The sequence below is a fragment of the Argopecten irradians genome, chromosome 4, assembly GCF_041381155.1.
Source record: "Argopecten irradians isolate NY chromosome 4, Ai_NY, whole genome shotgun sequence".
In the NCBI taxonomy this organism is placed as follows: domain Eukaryota; kingdom Metazoa; phylum Mollusca; class Bivalvia; order Pectinida; family Pectinidae; genus Argopecten; species Argopecten irradians.
In genome coordinates, this window is record NC_091137.1 from 39989679 (window position 1) to 40001995 (window position 12317).

Consider the following 12317-nt stretch of genomic DNA (forward strand, 5'->3'; position numbering starts at 1 on the left):
ATTAATTGATATATTATTTATATTAACTCAAACCATTTCCTAAATCCGGACGTATCAAGTACGTGCATGGTACAGGGCTATAAATAATGGGGTCCTTAAACCTTTAAAACCGTATTCAAAATGAGTATACATAACCTTGCTAACGATTATTGGAAGTATTTGATATTTACATGTGTTATGTTTCTCAAACGTAACGGTCAAATATATATTCAGCCATTCTGATGCCTATACGTTTGATGTTAAAAACAGTTGTACTTTAAACCAAATTAATAGCACTTTTTACAAGCTATATACAGCACCCAAAACCAAACCGGTATCAATCTTGACGAAACCAAGCAACGCCCCGATCAATGGTGGACTATGCATCCATTGTGCTGTATGGGAATGCTATAGACACGACCAAAATGTCCTTTAAATCTATTTCGGGATTAAATACGTAGATACGAATGCAAATCTCAATCAATATAAATTATCTAGTCGTTTGAGACCATTCAGAATTCCGATGAATCAGAATTATGCATTGTAAATGTTGTTTATGAATGGAATGGCGTTCAGGAAGATGAATCATATTTTGATATCAATGCATGATGGTGCTTACTCACTCATTATTTTTATCCAGTGAAAAAATACAGTATAGCAGCACAATGTTTTTTCTATAAAGCTGAATTTAAACAGCCAATTCTACAAACGTATTATAGTATCGTATTAAATCTATTGGAGATATTAAAGCTTGATATGGTCATGTTCCAATTATAATTCAAATACAATAATCTATTTAAATCAGTTGAAATGTCGACTTTATAATCATTTATGAAAAAGGGTGCAATGCATACAGTTAAAAAATCACACTTCAGGAAAGTGCTTGTGTAGAAGTGTTCAGAATCATGTATCGTGACTATCTTTTCAGTTGCAGACATTGACTATGGTAGATCAAAAGAAAGAATTTTTATCTCCCTTCTATTATGCTCATATTCAACGGGCTTTGTTATTTCTGTAGATATTTGGTCGATACCAAGCCCCAATCCAGAAAAATCTCAGACTATGATTTTTTGACAGGACTTGTTATTCGCCTGTCACCATCGACTTTTTATACTGAAATCATAACTGGGACCAGATTTGATCAGTCTTGCGTGGCGGATATCGACAATTGAACAGACAGCCTTGTTCGGTTGTCCTTATTATTTCATAAAAATGACATCTTCATTATTTTTTCTTCTTTTCTTATATTGATTTTTAAGTTCCAATTAACAGCGAACACAATTCAAACCCACATATAAAAAATTTGCTGATAACAAATCTTTAGTTAATGATTAACGATATATTAAGTAATCTGTTTTTCTTTTTAAAATTGCAACTTTTAGTACATGAAGATCGTAAAACCTAATCGTTTCACAACATTTATATAAAAAAAAACATGCTTTAAAAACGCTTGTTCTTGTCTCAAATGACCAATTTCACAATATTTTACCTATACTAAGCAAAAAATACGTTTTTCCTTTGTTGGACTTATTATAGGAAGGTGTGCCTGTAAATGCAATTGTCATAAATCTTATCCAGGATTTGTTTTAAGTATTTCGTTTGCTACCTGTTTCGGCGCTCAGATTAGGCTTTTACATGTACTACATCTTTGTTAAGGCTAATAAGTAAAAAAAATATCAAATAAATTGTCAATAAAGGTTACACAGCCTATCCAATGAATACACATATCACCGCCATGGATCTGCCGGAGATAAAGGTAAACAAAATATAGTTACCTAGATGGGCGAGCCACACGCAGATACAGGGAATGAGTTCAGATGTTCACGATCCCCTTTCTCTTGTACTCTAAAATTATACATTTGTATTTGATATATTTCTATATCAAAAATAAGTTGAAGCAAAACTAAAAAGAAATGTTATCAGTGTCATTATCCAACGTATGAGATTATCTAAATTAACCTTTCAGTCCCACGCGTCCTAAACACTAAAAGTACGCAAGAACCTACCTCCACACATTTGACTGAAGCATTTTGATAAACCAAAGGTTGTCACGCTCAACTACAAAATAAATTCAACTCCTTAACAAAACGTCTTGAAAAAAACAATCGTTCTTTTGTTATGACATTTTTATTTTTAAAGTCTCATATCATATCAACTCTCAATTCATGTAACCTATTTTATAACAAAATATTGAAAGACAATTCTGAATTTACATCAACATTTAAATCACATAAATAACATCATTTCCGCTTTACATTGTACCCCAAAGTAATTTGTTTTCTTTGCATCATAGATATTTTTTCCACGCATTAACTGTAACAATTGTTTCCACTTCGGTGATACTACTTTTTTATTGTACAATAGAAATTAAAAAAAGTATATTTCATTTGTGCCCAATAAAATAATACATGTATACTGGACTATTCTAAGAAGTCCAAAGGGAAGGCTGTGTCAGTTTAAAGTTTCGCAGATAAAAATGATACTTTTCCTATACATATATATCAAAAATACGTTATGAATTACCTTCTCTATCAGTTCTCTGTCGCATTTTATCACAGATTTGTGATTGTGTATGTCTTTTAGTAAAAAAAATGAAGAAACGACATCTGAATGTGGTTTAGTAAAAGACTGGTCTTGAGTGATTTATTAGAAAAGAATACCATCCACGCGTTTCTAAATTTAAAACCAAACAGGAACTCACAAATGTTAACGTGTTTTTATACCTACAGAACTTTTATAAACGATTCACGTGCGTGCTGTATGTAATTTGAGCTTGATAAAATGATTAGACATTAGACTTTGTCAACAGATGAATCATGCTGAGTGTGCTAGCATGTCTCGAACAAATATAACTCATTCGAGCTGTGTCGATGGTACGTTTTTATTTTATTTTCAGTCTCCCAGCATTATAAGCATGCTTGTGCTCGAGTTCCATAATTGTACACCTCACATTTTCTCATCATAAATGTTTTAATTTGAATTAAGAAAGTTTTTGTTTTAGCTGTTTCTGCATGACTGATACGGTTTTGTGCATATCATTTTTCCAACAAAAGCCATAGCATCTAATCGATTTTAACTATATGATAATTTCTTAGTGTAACATGGGTCTGGATGAAAAATCATATACAGAAGTAGAGTTTGCTCTATAAAATATAGAATTTTTTTTCTTCTCATTTTGTGGATATATCGCCTCAAAAAACGCCAAGGTCATATTAAGGAATATTTCCCTGTCGCATGCAATAAAACATTATAAAGAAGGCACCTTACTTAAAAACACTATCAAATTACTACAAATCAGTTATTTTCAAAATAATATGTCCTAGCTCAAGCAATAAGTGATCGTACACATATTGATATTTGTATATCAATAAAGGAATTTTTTATATTTACTGCTTCAAGCTTAGCTACCAATAATTTTTAAAATCGCCTCATACGTTTGAATTATTTTTTGACAGTCTATGTGCAACAGCATTTGCATAATTATCCATTTTCGTCATTGTCACAATACTAACATGACACATGAATATTATAATCTTACTAAAAGCATGGCAAGACCCCTAAAAAATAAAATCATTACATTTTAACAAAATACGAACAACTAAGTGGTAGTGATCTACATTTTAGGTTTTGACACGTTTTCTAAAGGCAATTTCCAAACTCTCAGTTTTACGAAAGCTACAAATTAAACAGTATCTTTCTCTATTGTCATAATTTGTGCAAAGTTTAAAGATAAACAAAAGTCCCCTTCTATCCTTTGACAGTCAAAATAACCAATGAGCTAATATAAAAATATTGAGTTGACCCTGAGACATCCTCACACATCTTATCACTGGGGTTCAGAGAATGACCCAAAGTGTTACTCCTTCAATTCGACAAATCAATCCTTTATACAAAAGACACTATAGTATGATTGGAGGCGATCTTTTTTATTTTTTTTTTAAAGAAACAATGGAGTAAAAAAGAAAATTTGTCATGAAGAAGCCAATTTTGTTAGTTTTAAAGATTATTGATTGTTGTATCTGATTATTATTCAGCAACAAAGATCTGAGAATATTGTCAGCATTAAAGGAAGTCCTAAATTTAATAGAAATCAATGTCATCTGTGCTCAGGCAGCACAATGTATCGTTATGAACTTGATTTTAAAACATAAAGGCACGGCAAGGCGGAAACATGGCCGTCCCCTCACAAGTGTAACAGTGATACGTCATTACGTGGAGAGTTATAACACGCAATACAATCATCTTGGAAAACGTCTTTAGCAGGAAATCCATTTTATTTTCTGAATGAAATACACACAACAAAAATGTATTCCGAAAACCGTAGTGAACTAATTACACTAAGAAAATGAGAAACATGCGAGTATCAAACTTGTTGTGGCGACCAACATTCTAAGAAGGAAGTTTAAAGAGAGATCACATTGTATTTTCATTTCATAATTATTTGATATGTTAAAATTATCCCAAAAGGTACATACCTTTCAAGGACAAGAGATATAATGCATATTGGTCAATTGATTTTATCCAGGCATTTCAGATAACACTTGATGAAATGTTTAACGTAATATTAAAATTGAAATCGTCAAAAAACTACAACTACACGTATCTATTTATTTATATGATAAATTATTCAATTATTGTTTTGAAATGTCGCGATATGGCTACTAGTATGTATGAAATTTATACATTACTTATATTTTCGATACATAAACAGATTAAGGGGATTCTAGTTTTAAACATGATGAATACAATATCATTATTACATTGTCAAATATTTATGAAGACTAACCGTGCGCTCCATTCGCGGATTCCTACCAGGTGTACTAAATTGATACGGCACTGCCAAATGGAACGCACTTCGATTTTACATGATGGTGGTACTTAACTTATATGAAAGATATGCTTCGAATATAAAAGTCAATTTTTTTCGGTTTTGATAATAAAATGGACATAAATTAAAATAAATAATTCCTGTAATTTCATCGGATATAAATACTTTGTCTTATTTTTAATAAAGAAAACTTTTATATGACAAATGAAAAATCTGGAAACCGCCATCTTGGATCCAAGTGGTACAGTTCCGCTGGTACGGCACGTTCCATTTGAGATAAAGCAGATTCGTATCGATACAACTGGTATAAATCTGCAAATGGACCGCACGGTAAGCAATGTAGAATAGTCAAGATTCTACTCCAAGGAGGACATCCCCAAACTAGATAACAGGGTTTAATATGCTAATACCTAATAGGAGCCTTACATCGCAATAGGATGGATTAAAATAAACTACAGGAGAAAAATATCTAAAGGGCATTACATGAAAAACAGAAAGGATAATTACTGTATCACGAATAGAAACTAGAATTCACAATGAAAGAACTTTTTTATCAAATGACGAGTCCAAAACAAGGAAAGTTTAAATGCCATCACGTTCATCGAATTTTACCATTTATAATAGTTAACGTGAGAAGAATGGTGTTATAGGATACAGCCAATGACGTGTCATAGTCTTGATAATTTTTAAATGATTAATAAAATCTTAATCTCCCAGGGCGACCTTTTCAGTCTGATTGGTATTTTGACTTATTGAACCATGTAAAACAATATATTGGTTAATAGTTACGTGGGTTGTTTGCTTTTGAAATGCCAGGGTATTTGTGTTGTTTTTTTTGTAGGATACCAATTTTTCTTCTTTCCAATATCTTATCGGTTAAAAATCAAGTGGCACAAAAAAGAATGGAAATTTTGTAAGGTTGGTTTGTTAGATTGTACGTTCATTTAAAACGACCATTCCTTTGAGAAGTGAGACTGTGGTATGTCCGAGTATTTATTATTATTTGCTATTATAGTGGAGATATTGTCCAATTTATTATGCTTTCTTCGTGAAATATATTGCCACAAACATTAAACATCTGATTCCAATCAATTACTTTATAGTGACAACAATCAAACCAGTCAACCTATTTTTTATGCTACAGGAACAGAACCTTACACCGTAGTGTATGATGTGTCTGTACCCGGTCACTGAGCCCATGCATTTATTCACAGGAACGAACGCTCTACGCAAGTTCTAAAAGAGGAGGAGGTATCAAAAGAGACATTCGAAAAAAGGAGAATAGCAAATATAGTATCCCGAATTTAGTCGCCTTTCCAATCATGTAGTATTTCGTCATTACGTACAATTTGCAAAGCAGTTTGAATAAGAACATAAACGAACATAGAAATCACTACAGCAAGAAAGTAAAACTCACATTCATTCAATGAGCCTTTGGATAATAAATGAAATAAAGATAAAACCGACCAAAATAAGGGCACGATAACCACCATACAAAGTGGTCTTGATCAATTCTTCGTCAATTCTGAAATGTTGATTCAATATAATACAATTCAACTTGAATACAATGTAATTAAAAATCGTAACGTGAACTCTTACCATATATACACTATATGCATTATTTCTATTAGTCTCCAACAAAATTGTCAGGTTGTGTCTCACTCATATATATATATATATATTTATAAAATCTCTAAATCACAGAAAAAGCTAAACTTATTCTGCTCATTTACGAAGAGGCATAACATTAACATACTACAGACTACCAATAACGCACTCACTTCCCCCTTCTGTATACATGGGGGTCCGCCCATACAATGCCCCCGTTGGTAGTAGGACGTTAATCTAAATGAAATAAACACTGCTTCAGTGTGTTAATATAGATTAACTGTATGTCTTATTTAGGACAGACACCGGTAACACTCTACTAGCTGTACACTTAGCTATGCCACTCACGTATTTAGACATTGCCTGTTGTAGTACATGCCCTGGAGGGTGAAAACCATTCTCTTGATATTCTTGGTCAGGAAGGATCGAGCGGAATAAAGGACACTCATTATATTGATTGGACAATCCATGGAAACTTGAGTCGATGGACACTTGATCCCTGGTACGGACATACGCTCCATACGTGTTGGTATTTTTATGTAACATGACACTGTTTCCCTTCAGACTACATTGACCTATAGGAGCTTACTAGGGGCTAACGGTCAATGTCTACTTCTCTATCACGGTCGCCGGTATACTGGATTCGTATTGAGTTATCAGATAATTTGTTTATGTAGCTACAATGCACGCACAATTGTTCTAGAACCTACTCCATGATTCCATGGAGTAACATGCAAACTATCATAATATATATGAGTAAAATGGACCATAAATTAGCCTATTGAAATAATCATTATCTTTAAAGGGTGTGTCAGGTTTAGGTCCCGTTGAAACCACACCGACCAGTGGTCAGTTGTTCAAAAGGTGATTCATCCTCGATACTCCATCGGTTCCGATCACTTAATTGCGATCTCTACACCCCTGGACTATCTCAAAGTAAAACTATGATAAGACTTATAGCACTTTAACGACAATGTTCAAATCAAGTTTAAATCATTTCTGGTCAAGTGAATTTCACAAAATTATATAAGAATCTTATGAACTTCATTCTTGTTGAGTTTAGTGGAGATATAATCACAAATGTTGGAGTAAATGAGAAATGAAAATTTCTCTAATCATGTGATTAAGCTTATCATGCTTTGAACAATCGGGCCCTGGTATCAGTACCTTGCTACCTCCCATGTGGATATCGAACTTGCAACTCCGAGGTTCCATGGGCAAGTGGAAATGTTTCGAAAAACCTTTACCACATGGCCCCCTCTGTCCCATTTGTAGGGGTTAATATTACACCGACATCATGGCGTAACGTGGTAGTTTGGTATGGACATTATATTCAGAGCTAAAATTAGCTCAAAATTGGGACAGTTGGTTTGGTTACGTTGTAACTATCACATTATACCTGGATGTAGGGATAAAATAGGTTCGAAATTGGGTCGACTTAATTATTTCAATAAATAGCAAGATAGTTGTAGCACTGTATGTAGGAGTAAATTGATATGGAATATTAAACCATTTTCTTCTGTAACCGAGGCAATTTTCACCAATTAATTTTCCATAAATAATTATGAGGAAACATTTTAGCTCCCACAATATATTTATACGGGTATAATGGGTCAAAAATTAAATGAGGATTATTTAGTTGTATTATAGATGTTAGGATATATTGTAAACCTTGTTTTTGAACGGAAACCACGACAATTAGTAGCCGCGAAATAACATTGGTTTTCAGTATATATAGGGAACCGAATTCGAGATAAGTATGTAGTAACGAGATAGGAGTGAAATAGACACGGTATTACACTGTTATCTTGTTCAATATGACGGGTCCACTGCAATGAAAGTTTAAATGTCAGCTTGTTTGTTGGATGAATCCAGCGGATGAATGTGACGGGAGTCAAATAGACTATTTATAACACTAATATCTTGCTGTAGCGTTTAAGCTGTTACAACATACATAAGAATAAAAATTAGCCCATATTTACCCTTTTTTATTTTATATTTCGGTCCATATTTTTTGCTATTTCTATAATAAGTACACTATAGGGTGTGTTTTTGTTTCAGACATTCTGGACAAACTAGTCTCTTGTCGGTTTGCAAAGAAATGAGACGCTACTTTCCTTACTGGTAATAGTATTAATGTCATCTCAAATTGATATTTTTTAGATCATTTTGATCAAATCGTCTTAATTTGATAAAATCAAATGATTTAGATGAGACCCAATACTCGTGGGGAAAACACTGATGATAGTCTGAGATCTAGGATGATGTCTATCTTATTTCTTCTACGGGATTTAATTCCGATTCTGCTGACTTTAATGTCACCGTGTCTGGTGGTTATAGGGAACATTGGTGAATAGATGTACTGACATTAGTTACTTTAGTTGTCATAAGTCTTTCAAAATTGTTTTCAGGCCACCCACAAATAGTATCAACATGTTTTTTTTCTATTCCGACGGGTTATCTTTCCCAAAAATTTCCAAGGTTTCATTATGATTCGTTGTTGCAATCTTTCTTCAGATTCCAATTTAACCAATAGGATACATACATGTTTACGTAAATTCCAAAGGGGACTTGGGATAGTAATATATTCAGTCATAAATGCATTAGACCCAGACTTGAAAATGTATATATGCGTTGAATCACAGAACACAAGAAATAATTTGTTAGGTACGTATTACACCTTCTGTAAATTCCAAACTGACGGACGTTGTATCTCTATGTTCAATGTTTTAGGCGGCATACTTCACGAGGACACGATTATGTATCTGTCCAAAGGCAGTTACTCCCAATTAACCAGCCAACCAACCAACCAACCATAGAATCTTATGTTCAGTTAGATAGGTTCGGTAAGAAGCAGAGCGTTAAAGTGAATCAAACGATGACGACTCGTATTATGTTGAAAGATACAGGTGGTAATTTGTGGAAGGATGATAAATTTTAAGTTTGGATAAGGGTCGTGTTTTTATATGGCTTTTCTTTCTTATTTACATGACGGTGATGTACTTATGCCCGCAGCCGTTATTCATTGTTTTCAGTTTCCAATACGGTTAAGTCACGAGGTCGGTGTTCCTTACTATGGTATTTCCTTGCTTTGTCTCTTTTAATTGGAGGTGCTAAAGTTTCATTAATTCTTTTGGGAAGAGACATTCCCATAACTTATTTTTTTTCATAGATGAAGTCTTCTTAGCTTTAATATCTATTGCAGTGCCGAATCCAGAGAATTATCATCATGGGGAAGGGGTCCAAATCGCCTAGGGGGAACTTTAGTGAATATACAAATTGATGGCAGTGGTGAAAATATATTATTATTTTTGAAAATTCTAGGAACGGGATGGGAGGTTACTGAAGACCAAAATCCCCTCTGGATCCATCAATGTATTGATCTCTCAAAATTTAGTGAATGAATTTTCTAAAATCTAGGAAAAGCAATCAAATTAAGCCTCAATGTCAATTTCGTTCAATATCTCAAGTGTAAACGTTATGCCATCCAAAATTCTTGGTCCTAGATGAATCAGCCATTCAAATAATTAGAAAATATCTGCGCAATACGACGTTACTATAGCTGCATTGCAGCGAAATATTTTGAATAAAAATAGTAATAACGTATTTTTATTCTTTTTGTAACCAGCTGACCGGCAAAGCCTTTGATGTCGAGTCTCGTGACTGTATCCGTGAACATATAGTGTCACTGTGACCGAAGTTCCCGCCAGCCAACGGACATCATTGTTGTCGCAGACATAATCATTAAGGGAGAAACGCTTTATGAACAAGTCAGAAAATCTGTTGTAAGACATTACATTGTTGTCATTTCTATATGCGAATGAATCTATATAGTGATATATTACGTTTCCCCTTTGGCGGATATTAACGGAAATGACGTTAAATAATTACAGGGTAATAATGTATAGTGAGTTTAGGGACAGAGTCCTAATTATTGTGAGTAGTAATCAAAAGAATTGAAATAGCATTTCACCTTTGGGTGAATATTCAGTTTATAAATAGTAATAATTGGCATTGAAATCTACGATTCCATATGTGTATTAGTTATATATTGGTTTCATATGATCATGTCGAGCGAAAATTCAGTTTAGATATATACTAAAAAGTCCATTAAAGACTACGAAGAAATGTGTGTATTAATGAATAAGTATCAAATAATCAATGAAAGAAAAATAATACTGTATGATATGAAATATTCATTGGGTAGAAACGCTTATTGTTTTCGTGGTTGCTGAGGAACTATAAATATAAATAAAGTGGTATTTATTATCAATACATTTTTATACAGTCACAATTGCTCCATCGGCTGACCACAAAGTTAAATCAAGACTCCAAACCTCAAAAGAAAATTCACGTGATTTTTTTTATTGTTATACATTATATCTTATGAAAGCAAATATTGACTTTATATATACAAATGAAGGACATATTTCCGAAAACATACGTGTATTAATAAATTATTATTAAAAAGCCATGTAACGATGAAAGAAAACAATAAATCGCTTGAGAAGCAATTTTATTAATGATGGGTGGAAATGTTATATGGTTGCTATAAAAAGACGAGTTTGGATATCACTATTATTCTATCATATAAAACTCATTACTAAAACTAAAACAATACATTATAGTTTACGACATCACGTACAAAGAGCACTAAATGATAAATTTCATCAAATGAAAATATGATTAGTTGATTTATTGATAAAAATGTGGATACGTGTACATATGCTTCACCTACAGTAACAGCTGGACATCTGTCTACATGATATTACAACTGTTCTGTAACACTGGCAGTGACAAGTGATTTTGTTATTTTGGACATACAAAGCGTAGTTAGAATACAAACACGGACACTGACGTTAATTACAGAGATGTAGATCTGTAATATAACGGTTGACACCGGCTTAACTAATGAGCATGAAGGAAGACGCGCTCATTAGTGAACTATAATTAATACTTACCGTAAGTGGGTTTCATATATGTCGCTTCCACTAAAACGCTATCATTAACTATCCAGAAATGCGGAATAATATGGTAAATAAGCAAGGTTACCTTCGGTTTAAGGTAGAAACGTGTGCAAAATAGGAAATATATAAAAAAAATTGAAAGGTCATCATACGGTGGATGTGATTTCATGTCGTGACTGCCATTACTGCAGTTTACTTCTCCTGTGAGGATGAAAGGCCTACAACGTCAACAAACAATGGCAACGATGGGGTGTTTTTCAGCCCGACAAATTTAGCAACGTTGTTTTCGGAAAATATCTTCATGAGTTCTTTTACCAGAGATTTTTTTTCTTTTAATTTTGTTCGGTACAATAAAATAATTCTGTCCCTATGTGTCGGGATACATCTAGAATTGTCTCCCTCCTGGAAAGAGTTATTTTCCCTCGGGCTTCGCCCTTGAGAAAATAAATCTTTTCATGGAGACAATGCTAGATGTATCCCTCCAAAGAGGGCCATAATTGGTTATTAAAATAAAACATGTCAATTTGCAGGCCTAAAGATACAAAGATGTGCGTACGATATGAGATGGTAACGGAAATACTAAGTTGGATGCAGATAGATTCATTTACCAACACAAGATCCACTATCCAATTTAACATTGCTTTCCTCGTATCACTAATTTAATTTGCTAGACAAAATAAAGTTCGTAATTTACACAAATACAAATAAATATTGACAATATCGTCTCATATTTTGAACAAAACAGTATTTCATCAGGCAATGATATCGATAAGCATCAGCTTTATTTGTGTTGAGATCGCCTGGTCACTGTCCTCAATGCATTTAGGCTTCGTCATCATCTGCGTTTTTCTAAAATGCTCCTAACAGTAAGGCCTTCTTTATACTAGCAGTTTCTAATATTAATGTTCAGTTTCTCTGAAAACTAAATCATAGTT